At 40.7% G+C, this 21,237-nt stretch overlaps 1 protein-coding gene across 1 annotated transcript in view; it reads left to right on the top strand.

Moving 5' to 3' along the window:
- Window positions 1–325: 325 nt before the first annotated feature.
- PAQR8 (progestin and adipoQ receptor family member 8) overlaps window positions 326–21,237 on the top strand; it is a 139,564-nt gene continuing 118,652 nt past the window's right edge. The window contains exon 1 of the mRNA XM_053709553.1: window positions 326–395. The gene's annotated coding sequence lies outside the window, so the exon portion shown is untranslated. The remainder of the gene's footprint in view (window positions 396–21,237) is intronic.

Below are 21,237 nucleotides of genomic sequence, written 5' to 3'. Positions count from 1 at the left end.
AATTTATTTGCAGAATAACTTGTAGACTTTATTGAAACATAATGTAAAAATATATATAAAAAAGTTTTAATAATCTTGTTTACTGCTTAGGATCTACCCTTTATTAAGTAATCCTCTGTCACATGCAAGCCTTTGTTGGTGCTGGCACCTTCAGCGCGGTCCCTCAGTGCTCCAGACAGCAGCACATATTAGCTGTGCAGTTCCAGGCTCTGTCACCATAGCTGCGCTACAAGTGATACACGGCCTCTTCTCTCCTCCCACCTCTCACTTCCCATAAACACACCCTGTTTGTGAGCTCTCTGTGGCTGAACGCTCAGTATCAGCCTTTACACTGTGAGCCTCACTCATACACAAGCAGGAGGGTCTGACCCAGTCAGAAGGGGAACAGCCTGAAGGTATTGTACTTGTGTGTAACTTTGTGTGTGCATCATCATCACACAGAGGGATGTTATCAGCAGTAGCACTAACAGTCTGATGTAGCAACTAACTGTATTGTGAATTATATGCCTCAAGCTTGTGCTGTTAAATGACCTTTATTTAGCTGCATTTTACTGAGGATGGTACTCCAAAAGGAACAGATGTGCACTATATTACTACTTGCTGTTGTGATGTTGGAGCTGTTATATGAGCTGGTGTGATGTTGCCTGTCAGTCTGTGGTGCATAACATATGTGCACTATATTACTACTTGCTGTTGTGATGTTGGAGCTGTTATATGAGCTGGTGTGATGTTGCATGTCAGCCTGTGGTGCATAACATAAGTGCATTATATTACTACTTACTGTTGTGATGTTGGAGCTGTTACATGAGCTGGTGTGATGTTGCCTGTCAGTCTGTGGTGCATAACATAAGTGCACTATATTACTACTTGCTGTTGTGATGTTGGAGCTGTTACATGAGCTAGTGTGATGTTGCATGTCAGCCTGTGGTGCATAACAGATGTGCACTATATTACTACTTGCTGTTGTGATGTTGCATGTCAGCCTGTGATGCATAACATAAGTGCACTATATTACTACTTGATGTTGTGATGTTGGAGCTGTTATATGAGCTGGTGTGATGTTGCCTGTCAGTCTGTGGTGCATAACATAAGTGCACTATATTACTACTTGATGTTGTGATGTTGGAGCTGTTATATGAGCTGGTGTGATGTTGCCTGTCAGCCTGTGGTGCATAACATAAGTGCACTATATTACTACTTGCTGATGTGATGTTGGAGCTGTTATATGAGCTGGTGTGATGTTGCCTGTCAGCCTGTGGTGCATAACATAAGTGCACTATATTACTACTTGCTGTTGTGATGTTGCATGTCAGCCTGTGATGCATAACATAAGTGCACTATATTACTACTTGCTGTTGTGATGTTGGAGCTGTTATATGAGCTGGTGTGATGTTGCATGTCAGCCTGTGGTGCATAACATAAGTGCACTATATTACTGCTTGCTGTTGTGATGTTGGAGCTGTTATATGAGCTGGTGTGATGTTGCCTGTCAGTCTGTGGTGCATAACATAAGTGCACTATATTACTACTTGATGTTGTGATGTTGGAGCTGTTATATGAGCTGGTGTGATGTTGCCTGTCAGCCTGTGGTGCATAACATAAGTGCACTATATTACTACTTGCTGATGTGATGTTGGAGCTGTTATATGAGCTGGTGTGATGTTGCCTGTCAGCCTGTGGTGCATAACATAAGTGCACTATATTACTACTTGCTGCTGTGATGTTGCATGTCAGCCTGTGATGCATAACATAAGTGCACTATATTACTACTTGCTGTTGTGATGTTGGAGCTGTTATATGAGCTGGTGTGATGTTGCATGTCAGCCTGTGGTGCATAACATAAGTGCACTATATTACTACTTGCTGTTGTGATGTTGGAGCTGTTATATGAGCTGGTGTGATGTTGCCTGTCAGTCTGTGGTGCATAACAGATGTGCACTATATTACTACTTGCTGTTGTGATGTTGCCTGTCAGCCTGTGGTGCATAACAGATGTGCACTATATTACTACTTGCTGTTGTGATGTTGGACCTGTTACATGAGCTGGTGTGATGTTGCATGTCAGCCTGTGGTGCATAACATAAGTGCACTATATTACTACTTGCTGTTGTGATGTTGGAGCTGTTATATGAGCTGGTGTGATGTTGCCTGTCAGCCTGTGGTGCATAACAGATGTGCACAATATTACTACTTGCTGTTGTGATGTTGGACCTGTTACATGAGCTGGTGTGATGTTGCATGTCAGCCTGTGGTGCATAACATAAGTGCACTATATTACTACTTGCTATTGTGATGTTGGAGCTGTTATATGAGCTGGTGTGATGTTGCATGTCAGTCTGTGGTGCATAACATAAGTGCACTATATTACTATTTGCTGTTGTGATGTTGGAGCTGTTATATGAGCTGGTGTGATGTTGCATGTCAGCCTGTGGTGCATAACATAAGTGCACTATATTACTACTTGCTGTTGTGATGTTGGAGCTGTTATATGAGCTGGTGTGATGTTGCCTGTCAGTCTGTGGTGCATAACATAAGTGCACTATATTACTGCTTGCTGTTGTGATGTTGGAGTTGTTACATGAGCTGGTGTGATGTTGCCTGTCAGTCTGTGGTGCATAACATAAGTGCACTATATTACTACTTGCTGTTGTGATGTTGGAGCTGTTATATGAGCTGGTGTGATGTTGCATGTCAGTCTGTGGTGCATAACAGATGCGCACTATATTACTACTTACTGTTGTGATGTTGGAGCTGTTATATGAGCTGGTGGGATGTTGCATGTCAGCCTGTGGTGCATAACATAAGTGCACTATATTACTGCTTGCTGTTGTGATGTTGGAGCTGTTATATGAGCTGGTGTGATGTTGCATGTCAGCCTGTGGTGCATAACATAAGTGCACTATATTACTACTTGCTGTTGTGAGGTTGGAGCTGTTATATGAGCTGGTGTGATGTTGCATGTCAGTCTGTGGTGCATAACATATGTGCACTATATTACTACTTGCTGTTGTGATGTTGGAGCTGTTACATGAGCTAGTGTGATGTTGCATGTCAGTCTGTGGTGCATAACATAAGTGCACTATATTACTACTTGCTGTTGTGATGTTGGAGCTGTTATATGAGCTGGTGTGATGTTGCATGTCAGCCTGTGGTGCATAACATAAGTGCATTATATTACTACTTACTGTTGTGATGTTGGAGCTGTTACATGAGCTGGTGTGATGTTGCATGTCAGTCTGTGGTGCATAACATAAGTGCACTATATTACTACTTGCTGTTGTGATGTTGGAGCTGTTATATGAGCTGGTGTGATGTTGCATGTCAGACTGTGGTGAATAACATAAGTGCACTATATTACTACTTACTGTTGTGATGTTGGAGCTGTTATATGAGCTGGTGTGATGTTGCCTGTCAGTCTGTGGTGCATAACATAAGTGCACTATATTACTACTTGCTGTTGTGATGTTGGAGCAGTTACATGAGCTGGTGTGATGTTGCCTGTCAGTCTGGGGTGCATAACATAAGTGCACTATATTACTACTTGCTGTTGTGATGTTGGAGCAGTTACATGAGCTGGTGTGATGTTGCATGTCAGTCTGTGGTGCATAACATAAGTGCACTATATTACTACTTGCTGTTGTGATGTTGGAGCTGTTATATGAGCTGGTGTGATGTTGCCTGTCAGCCTGTGGTGCATAACAGATGTGCACTATATTACTACTTGCTGTTGTGATGTTGGAGCTGTTATATGAGCTGGTGGGATGTTGCATGTCAGCCTGTGGTGCATAACATAAGTGCACTATATTACTGCTTGCTGTTGTGATGTTGGAGCTGTTATATGAGCTGGTGTGATGTTGCATGTCAGCCTGTGGTGCATAACATAAGTGCACTATATTACTACTTGCTGTTGTGATGTTGGAGCTGTTATATGAGCTGGTGTGATGTTGCCTGTCAGTCTGTGGTGCATAACATAAGTGCACTATATTACTACTTGCTGTTGTGATGTTGGAGCTGTTATATGAGCTGGTGTGATGTTGCATGTCAGCCTGTGGTGCATAACATAAGTGCACTATATTACTACTTGCTGTTGTGATGTTGGAGCTGTTATATGAGCTGGTGTGATGTTGCATGTCAGCCTGTGGTGCAGCTCTCAAGGAAATGGGTTCACATGTGGATTATACGGCTGTACTCATGTGGTGTTTTGCTTGCTAGACTCGGACAGCTATAGAGTGAGGTTTTCAGTGCACACAAAAATAAATTAGCTTGATACTTGCAAACATAAGTTTGTGTTAAACTTGTTTTGATGGAAAATATCTGTGTATCTCTTATCAAATGCAAAATCTTAGCTAGCACAGCAATTCTGCACAATGAAATCTGTTTGCTGCTATATTTGTAGACACATGCAAAGATACAATAAAGGATAATAAATTTGCAGTGAGGAAATCATCAAATAATTTATTTCTTATTGCAGAATGGTTTGTCTAAAACTCAGCAAAGGGGATAAATATGCAGTTAAAATCAATCTGGCAATCTCTTTTATTTAATTAAGTCGGTGTGTATGTGTGCATGTGTATATGTCTGTGTGGGCATATGTGTGGGTGCATGTGTATATGTCTGTGTGGGCAAATGTGTGGGTGCATGTGTATATGTCTGTGTGGGCATATGTGTGGGTGCATGTGTATATGTCTGTGTGGGCATATGTGTGGGTGCATGTGTATATGTCTGTGTGTGTGTGTATATGTCTGTGTGGGCATATGTGTGGGTGCATGTGTATATGTCTGTGTGGGCATATGTGTGGGTGCATGTGTATATGTCTGTGTGTGTGTGTATATGTCTGTGTGTGTATGTATATGTATATATGTGTGTGTTTATATGTTTGTGTATATATATATATATATATATATATATATATATATATATATATATATATATATATGTATGAGTGTATGTATATATGTGTGTGAGTGTATGTGTATATATGTATGTGTGTGTTTATTTGTGTGTAAGTGTATATTTATGAGTGTGTGTGTGTGTATGTCTGTATGTATGTGTGTGTGTATGTATGTGTGTGTATATGTGCATGTGTATGTGTGTCAGTGTGTATATGTCTGTGTGTCAGTGTGCATATGTCTGTGTGGGTATATGAGTGTGTATATGTGTGAGTTTGTGTGTAATACCCAGATTGCAAGTTATTCTTTGCAAGGGGTTGCACAAAAGAAAATGCACCATGCATTGATTGTGCTGCACTTGTAATATAGTTCTATATGTATTATAATAGTATACTACAATAAGCCACATATGAAGTTTCACTATACATATTGTGCAAATGGATTACAGTATGGGCTGCACAGGTAACCTACTCACTGTACACATTGAGTATCCTGTGCACGGATAATAGATGTATTTATGGGTATCAAAATATACACATAGCACAATAATTGTATTTTACACACTGTATGGCTATAATAGACACTGTACACACTGCACATTTATCCTATTGCTCACATGGCATGGGTATACACGTGTATCATACTTACTATGTAGCCTAACATGTTACACACACCAAATATAGACATTAGCTTACTCAATATGTACATTTTATGTGGTGCAACATTTAATACACACACTTATTCTCAGGATTTATATAATACTATATACACTTTGCTATTTCACTTGTAGGGTGCTTTATTTCTTCTCAATTTAGCTCAATGTTTTTTCCAAAGTCTGCACAAAGCATTGTGCTGGACTGAGGAGAAATGAAATGCCACTGCCAGGGTATATTACTTAGTAAAGAGTGGTTGTATTTCATGTATTGCTTAGACATATACACTGTATAGGTTATCCTACACATAGGGGCCCATTTATCAAGCCCTGAATGGAGCTTGAAGGGCCCTGTTTCTGGCGAGTCTTCAGACTCGCCAGAAACAGCAGTTATGAAGCAGCGGTCACAAAGACCGCTGCTCCATAACCCTGAGCAGGCGGACAGGAATCGCCACGATAAAACCCGATCGAGTACGATCGGGTTGATTGACACCTCCTGCTGGCGGCCGATTGTCTGCGGAGTCTGCAGGGGGCAATGCTGAATACGGAGAGCGTACTGCTCTCCGCATTCAGCGATGTCTGTCGGACCTGATCCGCACTGTAGGATCAGGTCCGACAGACATTTGATAAATGGGCCTCATTGTATGCACTGCATTGGTATCCTACACATTGTATGCACTGCATGGGTATCCTACACATTGTATGCACTGCATGGGTATCCTACACATTGTATGCACTGCATGGGTATCCTACACATTGTATACACTGCATGGGTATAATACACACTGTATGCAGTGCATGGTTATCCTACACATTATATGCACTGCATGGGTATAATACACACTGTATGCAGTGCATGGTTATCCTACACATTATATGCACTGCATGGGTATAATACACACTGTATGCAGTGCATGGTTATCCTACACATTGTATGCACTGCATGGGTATCCTACACATTGTATGCACTGCATGGATATCCTACACATTGTATGCACTGCATGGGTTATCCTGCACATTGTATGCACTGCATGGGTATCCTACACATTGTATGCACTTCATGGTTATCCTACACACTGTATGCACTAAATGGATATCCTACACTATATATATACTGTATGGCTATCCTATACATTGTATGCATTGAACCGATATTCTACATGCTGTACATACAGTATGTGTCTCCTACAAAGGGCCACCCTTAGCATATTCAGGTCCCTGGGCAAGACAAATTTGTGAGGCCAACCCTCGCAGCCACCATTTCACTGCAAGCTCCCTGGCTGCCAATGTTGTATCATCTCTTGCTCTCACTGTTCCTATATTGATCCCTTCCATGTTCAGTAGGAGGGAGGTCAGTAGATGTAGGAGGGAGGTTCAGTGGATGTAGGAGGGAGGTTCAGTGGATGTAGGAGTGAGGTTCATTAGGGGTAGGAGGGAGACTCAGTAGGGGTAGGAGTGAGGTTCATTAGGGGTAGGAGGGAGGTTCATTAGGGGTAGGAGGGAGACTCAGTAGGGGTAGTATGTATGTTCAGTAGGGGTAGGAGGGGTAAAATAATGAGAAGGATAAGACTGTGAAAAATGAGTAATAAGTAGCTTTATACCTTGGTTTCCAGACTAGGCTAAAATGCTTTGCTCTGTTTTATCCTAGGGAATGATTAGTCAGTTTCATTATTTGTAAACAGTGTGATTAAATTATAGGAAAATGGTCAGCCCCTGTGAAGGGTGAGTACTTTCAGGAGCTTGTACGTTGCTGTACGTCTCTTTTGTGTGTTCTGTTCCAAATAATTTCTGAAAAAATATTTTCATGCAAAGCATCAGCTGAGTATAATTAAAATGAACCGCAGTATTTAGTTCAAATGGAGTTGTTGATCATTATGTTGTACAGACTGATAACATTATATAATTGTCTGAGTAATTAGAGAAATAATGTGTTTTACTGGTCAAGCCAAAAAGCACCATTTATGTAAAGAGACTCACATTTAAATGTAGAACCCTAAAATAAGCCCCAATTAAATAACAGTAATTTAAAGAAACTAATACAAACCGTGTGACACAAAAGAATACATAACTCAAAGTTGCTGCTTTAGATCTTACTTTTAATTAGATTTGGAGTTGATTTTTTTGCTTGATAAATATGATTTTGTCTGAAAAGAGTTATGTCACAGCTAAAGTAAACTGGGGGGTGTCATGAGATGCAGGACACATGCAGGGCACAGCAAAGATGGTACAACTCTATTTTATTGTAGAGCATGGAAATATACATCTGGTAGCATTGATCTCACTAAGTAACTGCGACACAGACAAACAGGCCTAAGCCCCGCCCCCATCCGGTGACGTCACTTCCCACTCTCATCACATCTTCCCCCCTTTTCAAAGGACAAGGCATACATTTTTTTTCCGTTTGAATGCACAAATAACAAAGTATACATAAAGCATACAACAACAGTTTTGAACAGTTTATAACAAGTAACACGTTAAAGGGAATATTTGTATAAACAACATCAATTACATCCTGTCTTGAACATCGGGATAGACTACCCTAGTACACAGTGACCATGGGATTATTCTGCCCATACTTCCAGTCACTGCTCTAACTAATGTTAATCCCGATATCGGGCCAGAAGTTTCATCACTCTTCCGCTTGATTTAACTCTACATGAACTGTCCTCTGATACAGAAGAAGGTGATTGAGAGTCCGCTGGAGGCAAAGACATATCCCCACTGTGATCTTGCTGAGGGGAAGGCACCCCTCTTAAAACAGGGGATCCCACCGGCGGTGGTACTGAGGCATCCAGTTCCAAACTCTCAGGTACAGGCTGAAGATGTTTTCGATTATTGTGTGTAACTGTCCCTCCATCAGTAAGGACTACATAAGACCTTGGTTCTGGAGAGCGTCCAATTACCGTAGCAGGCGTCTTCCATTTCTTTTCATCATCCAGTTTAATTCTGACACTTTGCCCCACATTCAGTTCCTGCAAGGGCCTCACAGAATGTCTTCTGTTGTAGAAGAATCGATAGCCCCTTTTTGCCTCTTCATCCCTCCTAAGGACTTTGTCCCGAGGAATAGAGCTAGTTGGCTGGAAGACACCCACAGAGGGTAAGGTGGTGCGAATCTGGCGTCCTAGCATCAGCTGTGCCGGGCTAAACCCCGTGGCTTGAATGGGAGTTGCCCTATAGGACAAGAGGGCCTCACAGAATATCTTCTGTTGTAGAAGAATCGATAGCCCCTTTTTGCCTCTTCATCCCTCCTAAGGACTTTGTCCCAAGGAATAGAGCTAGTTGGCTGGAAGACACCCACAGAGGGTAAGGTGGTGCGAATCTGGCGTCCTAGCATCAGCTGTCCCGGGCTAAACCCTGTGGCTTGAATGGGAGTTGCCCTATAGGACAAGAGGGCCAGGTACGGCTCAGATTGCTTCAAAATGAAATTTGTTGTTTGAACTGCCCTTTCAGCCGTTCTGTTGACGTGGAATGTATAAAATCATATTCTCTGCTGAAAGAACTGAACTCTGTTGAAGCGAACTGCATTCCATTATCACTCACCAACTCCATTGGTATGCCCCACTGGGCGAACAAGCTCTTGAGACGAGTGATAACGGCTTGACTTGTGATTTCATTCAAAGGTGCAATTTCCAAATACCTGGAATAGTAGTCGATCACGACTAGGATCTTTTTCCCGTGCAGTTCGCACAAATCAGCAGCTTTTTTTCTGCCACGGGCCTGCAGGCAGCGGAGTAGAAATCAAGGGCTCCCTTCTCTGAGTAGGCAGGCATTCCCGGCAAAAGGCACATTTAGACACATGACTTGCAAAGTTGGAACTGATCCCAGGCCACCATACTACCGTAGCTGAACTTTCTCTGCACTTTGTAATGCCTAAGTGGCCATCGTGAATCCTGTTTAACATCTCCTGCCGCATGCTAACAGGAATAACAATGCGGTCCTGGAACAGCACCAACCCATCCAGCTCTGTGAGCTGCGACCTTTCTGACTGGTAAGAACTTAAAGACATCCAGGCTGCCCGACTCTCGGGCCAACCTTCTTTTATGTACTTTATAACTTCTTGAAGGTCTGTATCTAAATATGTCTCTTTCTTTATTTGTTCTAGCTTCCCTGAATAAATGAATTTGGAGGCCAGAACTGAATCTACATACACTTTCACATCTGATTCCGTTGAAGCAGCAGCCAGCGGGAGCCTGGATAGTGTATCCGCCACCACCAGTTGTTTCCCCGGCACATTCACTGCCTGAACGTTGAACCTGAGCAGCCTCATTAGAAGTCTCTGGCATCTTAGGGTTTTTTTGTCAATATCATAGGAGTTGATTAGAGGGACTAGCAGTTTATGATCAGTCTCCAGACTAAATTTCTCTAAGCCCACTAGGTAGCGCTGAAAGCGCTCACAGGCCCAAACTGCAGCCAGGCACTCTCTCAATTTGGGCTTATTTTGACTCAGCAGCCGTCAGTGTACGGGAACAGTAGGTGATGGGCTGTAGTTTGTTTTCATTCAGCTGCAGGAGGGCGGCCCCTAATCTATAACTGCTCGCATCAGCACTAACCACAGTCTTTTTGGAAGGGTCATAGAACCCCAACACTGGGGCAGAAACCCAGCAGGGACTTGACCTGCATAAAAGATTCTTCCTGTGAAGGTCCCCAGACCCAGGCAACATCTTTCTTAAGCAACTCTGTGATAGGGTGTAGTATTGTGGATAAATCTGGAAGGAACCTACCCACATATTTTACAAGGCCCAATATTTGTCTCAGCTCATGTACATCAGAAGGACTTTTCATCTGTTCAATAGCACAAATTTTCTCGGGGTCTGGCTTGTTGCCATCCTCATTGATGATATGCCCAAAGTAACATAACTCAGCTTTCCTAAAATGGCATTTCTATTTGTTTAGCTTCAGCCCGAACTCTCTGATAGTCTGCAACACACAGCTCAATCGCTGATCATGTTCCTCCATTGTAGACCCATACACTAAGATGTAGTCCATGACGACTGCCGTGCCCACGTGGTCTCTTTGGAGAGAACTAATTTCTCTTTGGAAGATTTCAGGAGCAGAGGATATCCCAAAGGGGAGTCTGCAAAAGCAAAACCGACCTACTGGTGTAATGAAGGTAGTCAGTTTGCGGCACTTTGGATCTAGAGGTATCTGCCTGAAGCCGCTAGAAGCATCCAATGTAGAAAAGAACTTCGCCCCAGCCAATTTCGGAGCTATGTCTTCAAGTGTCAGCAGCACATATCTCTCTCTCTTCACCGCCTCATTCAGCCTTTTCAAGTCTACGCAGATGCGTACCTTCCCGTTTTTCTTTGCAACAGGCACAATGGGGGCACACCAGTCAGTTGCTTCAACAACTTCTTCAATAACCCCCATATTCTTCATACGCAGAAGCTCCTTCTCCACTTGAGACATGAGCAGGAACGGAATTCTACGGGGAGTGGTAATGCTGTATGGGACTGTGTTACCTTTAAGTGATATACGGACTGGGTTGCAATTCAGTAGGCCCAATTCACCAAACATATATTCTGAGATCTCATTCACTCTGGCTACTAGGCCCAAACCACAGGCTGCTTTTCTGCTCAATAAGTTAACACACTGACCTCTAATCACATGCACCCACATGGTGAATTTCCTTTGCTTGTACTCGCAGCTGGCAAGAAATTTCCCCACACAATCAATGTTGCCACCAGGACTATGGACTTTTGTTGTAACTTTCGCCAGCTGGGGCTGTCGAGGCAGTTTTATGAATGCTGCAAGAGACATTACAGTGATGTCTGCTCCTGTGTCAATCTTAAAGGGAACTTTGGCTCCCATTACAGTAAGAGTAACCCTCCAATCATCTTCTGAACCCGGCCGTTAAACAACAGACCCCACAAAGGACACTTCCTGACCCTCCTGGTCGCTATCCACTTGCATCTCCTTAATATATTCAGTCTTAAACACCACTTCAAAATGGCCCATCCTGTTACATTGTCTACATATTTTGTCTTTAGCAGGGCATATGACACTTTGATCATGGGCACGGTTGCACCGTGTGCATCGGGCATTCTGCGCCCATCCACTTCTATCGTAGTACTGTGTGTATAATGTGTAGTATAACCATACTGTGTGTATAATGTTTAGTATAACCATACAATGAGGCCAAATTATCAAAGGTCTTGCGGACTTGATCCGACAGTGCAGATCAGGTTCGCAAGACCGTAGTACGTCTACCACTCACACTGCGCCTTTCACTAGCAGCTCTCCTGAACTGCTGCACTTCATCCACAATACTCTCATACCTCAGATCATCACTTTGCTTTTTCACCAGTTCACTGTGGCGGGCCATCCTAATAGCCCCATCTAATGTTAAATCAGACTCTAACTGTAGCTTCAGTGAGACTTCAGCATCTGCAATTCCTATGACTATTCTGTCCCTGATTTGCTCTTCTTTAGCAACACCAAACTCACAGAATTCAGCTAGTTCATACAGGCTGCGCACAAATGACTCCACAGATTCTCCCACATTGATCTCACTAAGTAACTGCGACACAGACAAACGGGTCTAAGCCCCGCTCCCATCCGGTGACGTCACTTCCCACTCTCATCACAGCGGGATGTTTGATTAGTATTTTATCTGAGTAGATTATTTTTCACAGTGATGTAGATAAACTGTACAGCCATTAAATTAGCTGAGGTTAGATTTAACAAAGGCAGGCAAGAGAATGATAAGAAGGGAGGATGCATGGCTTTGAAATGGAATACACTCTATTCCTGGGCCTCTAAATCTGACTGTGTCAAACACATCTAGTCCGGCTTCAGCAGATGTCTGTCAACCAAATATCATATGCTGTCACTTGTACAGCACCGCTCGTGGGCATTGAGAAGGAGGAGGTATTGGTGAAGACAAGCCATGCCCTGACCGTAACTTTAGTGGTGTGGTGGTGTGCCACCCAATGCTTTCTGTGATCCTGCCATTTACACTTTGCTGGGTTACAATGTCAGCAGACCACAAGGGATTCTTTATATGTAGAACCGGTGATTCTGATCATTTTTAGATCTCAGTGACCACTGCTGTATTGGGGAGGGAAATCCAAAGCCTGTTGAGCAGAGGGATGAGGCAATGCAGCTCCTACAGGATGCATGGCCTCCTTGCTATGCCCACTTCCACTCACTTCAGAGCCCACGCACAGGCTTCAACTGTGTGCCTGATTGTAGGTAATAAATATATTTATAAAAAGGTTAGCTACGCCCTAGCCGTGCATCAGTTTAGAGCTCCCCTGCAGCCATGCCAGAGACAGAGTGTGGCACATCTACAGCACCTTCCAAGAGGCCTGAATGGGAGGGGCTTATGCTCAGTATGTCCGTCTTCAATCCATGCCTGGCTGGGGCCCCCACAATTTTGTCTTGCCCAGGTGGAAGCTTAAAAGTGCACTGCAGTGCAAGGTCTGCATCACAGGATTAGCATGATAGTGTGGGGCCCCCCAAAGTGCCAGGCCTGGGGATGGAGCCTTGTATGTTCCAACCAAATGGCGGGCATGATCATACACATTGTACACACAGTAGGGTTATCCTAAATATTGTACATGCAGTATGGTTATCCTATACATTATTCACACAGTATAGTTATCCTACACATCATACACACAGTATGGTTATCCTGCACATTATACACACAATATGGTTATCCTACGCATTATACACACACAGTATGGTTATACTACACATTATACACACACTGTATGGTTATCCTACACATTGTACACACACAGTATGGTTATCTTACACATTATACACACTGTATGGTTATCCTACACATTATACACACACAGTATGGTTATCCTACACATTATACACAAAGTATGGTTATCCTACACATTATTCACACAGTATAGTTATCCTACACATCATACACACAATATGGTTATCCTACGCATTATACACACAGTATGGTTATCCTGCACATTATACACACAATATGGTTATCCTACGCATTATACACACACAGTATGGTTATACTACACATTATACACACAGTATGGTTATCCTACACATTATACACACACAGTATGGTTATACTACACATTATACACACACTGTATGGTTATCCTACACATTGTACACACACAGTATGGTTATCCTACACATTATACACACTGTATGGTTATCCTACACATTATACACACACAGTATGGTTATCCTACACATTATACACAAAGTATGGTTATCCTACACATTATTCACACAGTATAGTTATCCTACACATCATACACACAATATGGTTATCCTACGCATTATACACACAGTATGGTTATCCTGCACATTATACACACAATATGGTTATCCTACGCATTATACACACACAGTATGGTTATACTACACATTATACACACAGTATGGTTATCCTACACATTATACACACACAGTATGGTTATACTACACATTATACACACACAGTATGGTTATCCTACACATTGTACACACAGTATGGTTATCCTACACATCATACACACAGTATGGTTATCCTGCACATTGTACACACAATATGGTTATCCTACGCATTATACACACACAGTATGGTTATACTACACATTATACACACAGTATGGTTATCCTACACATTATACACACACAGTATGGTTATACTACACATTATACACACACAGTATGGTTATACTACACATTATACACACACAGTATGGTTATACTACACATTATACACACAGTATGGTTATCCTACACATTATACACACACAGTATGGTTATACTACACATTATACACACAGTATGGTTATCCTACACATTATACACACACAGTATGGTTATACTACACATTATACACACACAGTATGGTTATACTACACATTATACACACACAGTATGGTTATACTACACATTATACACACAGTATGGTTATCCTACACATTATACACACACAGTATGGTTATACTACACATTATACACACACAGTATGATTATCCTACACATTGTACACACAGTATGGTTATCCTACACATCATACACACAGTATGGTTATCCTGCACATTATACACACAATATGGTTATCCTACGCATTATACACACACAGTATGGTTATACTACACATTATACACACAGTATGGTTATCCTACACATTATACACACACAGTATGGTTATACTACACATTATACACACACAGTATGGTTATACTACACATTATACACACACAGTATGGTTATCCTACACATTGTACACAGTATGGTTATCCTACACATCATACACACAGTATGGTTATCCTGCACATTATACACACAATATCGTTATCCTACGCATTATACACACACAGTATGGTTATACTACACATTATACACACAGTATGGTTATCCTACACATTATACACACACAGTATGGTTATACTACACATTATACACACACAGTATGGTTATCCTACACATTGTACACACAGTATGGTTATCCTACACATTATACACACAGTATGGTTATACTACACATTATACACACAGTATGGTTATACTACACATTATACACACAGTATGGTTATCCTACACATTATACACACACAGTATGGTTAAACTACACATTATACACACACAGTATGGTTATCCTACACATTGTACACACAGTATAGTTATCCTACACATTATACACACACAGTATGGTTATACTACACATTATACACACAGTATGGTTATCCTACACATTGTACACACAGTATGGTTATCCTACACATTGTACACACAGTATGGTTATCCTACACATTATACACACAGTATGGTTATACTACACATTGTACACACAGTATGGTTATCCTACACATTGTACACACAGTATGTTATCCTACACATTATACACACAGTATGGTTATACTACACATTATACACACAGTATGGTTATCCTACACATTATACACACACAGTATGGTTATCCTACACATTGTACACACAGTATGGTTGTCCTACACATAATACACATAGGGGCCCATTTATCAAGCTCCGTAAGGAGCTTGTGGGCCCATGTTTCTGGCGAGTCTTCAGACTCGCCAGAAACAGCAGTTATGAAGCTGCTGTCACAAAGACCGCTGCTCCATAAACCTGTCCGCCTGCTCTGAGCAGGCAGACAGGAATCGCTGGAATTCAACCCGATCGAGTACAATCGGGTTGATTGACACCCCCCCCTGCTGGCGGCCCATTAGCTGGTGCAATGCTGAATATGGAGAGTGTATTGCTCTCCGCATTCAGCGAGGTCCGCACTGTCGGATCAGGTCCGCAAGACCTTTGATAATTCGGCCTCATTGTATGGTTATACTACACATTATACACACAGTATGGTTATACTACACATGATGTACACAGTATGGTTATACTACACATTATGCACACAGTATGGTTATACTACACCTTATACACACAGTATGGTTATCCTACACATTGTACACACAGTATAGTTGTCCTACACATTATGCACACAATATGGTTATACTACACATTATTCACACAGTATGGTTATACTACACATTATACACACAGTATGGTTATACTACACATTATACACACAGTATGGTTATCCTACACATTGTACACACAGTATAGTTGTCCTACACATTATACACACAATATGGTTATACTACACATTATACACACAGTATGGTTATACTACACATTATACACACAGTATGGTTATCCTACACATTATACACACACAGTATGGTTATACTACACATTATACACACACAGTATGGTTATACTACACATTATACACACACAGTATGGTTATACTACACATTATACACACACAGTATGGTTATCCTACACATTGTACACAGTATGGTTATCCTACACATCATACACACAGTATGGTTATCCTGCACATTATACACACAATATGGTTATCCTACGCATTATACACACACAGTATGGTTATACTACACATTATACACACAGTATGGTTATCCTACACATTATACACACACAGTATGGTTATCCTACACATTATACACACAGTATGGTTATCCTACACATTGTACACACACAGTATGGTTATCCTACACATTATACACACAGTATGGTTATACTACACATTGTACACACAGTATGGTTATCCTACACATTGTACACACAGTATGGTTATCCTACGCATTATACACACACAGTATGGTTATACTACGCATTATACACACAGTATGGTTATCCTACACATTATACACACACAGTATGGTTATACTACACATTATGCACACACAGTAGGGTTATCCTACACATTGTACACACAGTATGGTTATCCTACACATTATACACACACAGTATGGTTATACTACACATTATACACACACAGTATGGTTATCCTACACATTGTACACACAGTATGGTTGTCCTACACATCATACACACAGTATGGTTATCCTGCACATTATACACACAATATGATTATCCTACGCATTATACACACACACAGTATGGTTATCCTACACATTATACACACAGTATGGTTATCCTACACATTATACACACACAGTATGGTTATCCTACACATTATACGCACACAGTATGGTTATCCTACACATTGTACACACAGTATGGTTATCCTACACAATATACACACACAGTATGGTTATACTACACATTATACACACAGTATGGTTATACTACACATTATACACACAGTATGGTTATCCTACACATTGTACACACACAGTATGGTTATACTACACATTATACACACAGTATGGTTATCCTACACATTATACACACACAGTATGGTTATACTACACATTATACACACAGTATGGTTATCCTACACATTGTACACACAGTATGGTTATCCTACACATTATACACACACAGTATGGTTATCCTACACATTATACACACACAGTATGGTTATACTACACATTATACACACAGTATGGTTATACTACACATTATACACACAGTATGGTTATCCTACACATTGTACACACAGTATGGTTATCCTACACATTATACACATACAGTATGGTTATCCTACACATTGTACACACAATATGGTTATCCTACACATTGTACACACACAGTATGGTTATCCTACACATTGTACACACAGTATGGTTGTCCTACACATAATACACATAGGGGCCCATTTATCAAGCTCCGTAAGGAGCTTGTGGGCCCATGTTTCTGGCGAGTCTTCAGACTCGCCAGAAACAGCAGTTATGAAGCAGCGGTCACAAAGATCGCTGCTCCATAAACCTGTCCGTCTGCTCTGAGCAGGCAGACAGGAATCGCTGGAATTCAACCCGATCGAGTACAATCGGGTTAATTGACACCCCCCCTGCTGGCGGCCCATTAGCCGCAAGTCTGCAGGGGGCGGCGTTGCACCAGCAGCTCTTGTGAGCTGCTGGTGCAATGCTGAATATGGAGAGCGTATTGCTCTCCGCATTCAGCGAGGTCCGCACTGTCGGATCAGGTCCGCAAGACCTTTGATAATTCGGCCTCATTGTATGGTTATACTACACATTATACACACAGTATGGTTATCCTAAACATTGTACACACAGTATAGTTGTCCTACACATTATACACACAGTATGGTTATATTACACATTATACACACAGTATGGTTATACTACACATTATGCACACAGTATGGTTATACTACACATTATACACACAGTATGGTTATCCTACACATTGTACACACAGTATAGTTGTCCTACACATTATACACACAATATGGTTATACTACACATTATACACACAGTATGGTTATCCTACACATTGTACACACAGTATAGTTGTCCTACACATTGTACACACAGTATGGTTATATTACACATTATACACACAGTATGGTTATACTACACATTGTACACACAGTATAGTTATCCTACACATTGTACACACAGTATGGTTATACTACACATTATACACACAGTATGGTTATCCTACACATTGTACACACAGTATAGTTGTCCTACACATTATACACACAGTATGGTTATATTACACATTATATACACGGTATGGTTATCCTACACATTGTACACACAGTATGGTTATACTACACATTATACACACAGTATGGTTATCCTACACATTATACACACAGTATGGTTATCCTACAGATTTTACACACGGTATGGTTATCCTACGCATTATACACACACAGTATGGTTATCCTACACATTATACACACGGTATGGTTATCCTACACATTATACACACAGTAGGGTTATCCTACACATTGTACACACAATATAGTTGTCCTACACATTGTACACAGAGTATGGTTATCCTACACATTGTACACACAGTATGGTTATACAACACATTATACACACAGTATAGTCATCCTACACATTATGCACACAGTATGGTTATCCTACACATTATACACACGGTATGGTTATCCTACACATTATACACACAGTAGGGTTATCCTACACATTGTACACACAGTATAGTTGTCCTACACATTATACACACAGTATGGTTATACTACACATTATACACACAGTATGTTTAGCCTACACATTGTACACACAGTATGGTTACTCTACACATTGTACACACAGTATGTTTAGCCTACACATTGTACACACAGTATAGTTGTCCTACACATTGTACACACAGTATGGTTATCCTACACATTGTACACACAGTATGGTTATCCTACACATTGTACACACAGTATGTTTAGCCTACACATTGTACACACAGTATGGTTATCCTACACATTGTACACACAGTATGTTTAGCCTACACATTGTACACACAGTATGGTTATCCTACACATTGTACACACAGTATGTTTAGCCTACAGATTGTACACACAGTATAGTTGTCCTACACATTGTACACACAGTATGGTTATCCTACACATTGTACACACAGTATGGTTATACTACACATTGTACACACAGTATGGTTATCCTACACATTGTACACACAGTATGGTTATCCTAAACATTGTACACACAGTATGGTTATACTACACATTATACACACAGTATTGTTATTTTACACACTGTACACACAGTATGGTTATACTACACATTGCACACACAGTATGTTTAGCCTACACATTGTACAAAGTATAGTTGTCCTACACATTGTACACACAGTATAGTTGTCCTACACATTATACACACAATATGGTTATACTACACATTATACACACAGTATGGTTATCCTACACATTGTACACACAGTATAGTTGTCCTACACATTGTACACACAGTATGGTTATATTACACATTATACACACAGTATGGTTATACTACACATTGTACACACAGTATAGTTATCCTACACATTGTACACACAGTATGGTTATACTACACATTATACACACAGTATGGTTATCCTACACATTGTACACACAGTATAGTTGTCCTACACATTATACACACAGTATGGTTATATTACACATTATATACACGGTATGGTTATCCTACACATTGTACACACAGTATGGTTATACTACACATTATACACACAGTATGGTTATCCTACACATTATACACACAGTATGGTTATCCTACAGATTTTACACACGGTATGGTTATCCTACGCATTATACACACACAGTATGGTTATCCTACACATTATACACACGGTATGGTTATCCTACACATTATACACACAGTAGGGTTATCCTACACATTGTACACACAATATAGTTGTCCTACACATTGTACACACAGTATGGTTATACAACACATTATACACACAGTATAGTCATCCTACACATTATGCACACAGTATGGTTATCCTACACATTATACACACGGTATGGTTATCCTACACATTATACACACAGTAGGGTTATCCTACACATTGTACACACAGTATAGTTGTCCTACACATTATACACACAGTATGGTTATACTACACATTATACACACAGTATGTTTAGCCTACACATTGTACACACAGTATGGTTACTCTACACATTGTACACACAGTATGTTTAGCCTACACATTGTACACACAGTATAGTTGTCCTACACATTGTACACACAGTATGGTTATCCTACACATTGTACACACAGTATGGTTATCCTACACATTGTACACACAGTATGTTTAGCCTACACATTATACACACAGTATGGTTATCCTACACATTGTACACACAGTATTGTTATCCCACACATTGTACACACAGTATGGTTATCCTACACATTGTACACACAGTATGTTTAGCCTACACATTGTACACACAGTATGGTTATCCTACACATTGTACACACAGTATGTTTAGCCTACAGATTGTACACACAGTATAGTTGTCCTACACATTGTACACACAGTATGGTTATCCTACACATTGTACACACAGTATGGTTATACTACACATTGTACACACAGTATGGTTATCCTACACATTGTACACACAGTATGGTTATCCTAAACATTGTACACACAGTATGGTTATACTACACATTATACACACAGTATTGTTATTTTACACACTGTACACACAGTATGGTTATACTACACATTGCACACACAGTATGTTTAGCCTACACATTGTACAAAGCATAGTTGTCCTACACATTGTACACACAGTATAGTTGTCCTACACATTGTACACACAGTATGGTTATCCTACACATTGTACACACATTATGGTTATCCTACACATTGTACACACAGTATGGTTATCCTACCCATTGTACACACAGTATGGTTATCCAACACATTGGACACACATTACGGTTATCCTACACATTATACACACAG

Source organism: Bombina bombina, chromosome 4 (genome assembly GCF_027579735.1).
Source record: "Bombina bombina isolate aBomBom1 chromosome 4, aBomBom1.pri, whole genome shotgun sequence".
Taxonomy (NCBI): Eukaryota; Metazoa; Chordata; class Amphibia; order Anura; family Bombinatoridae; genus Bombina; species Bombina bombina.
This window is presented reverse-complemented; position numbering and strand designations above follow the sequence as displayed.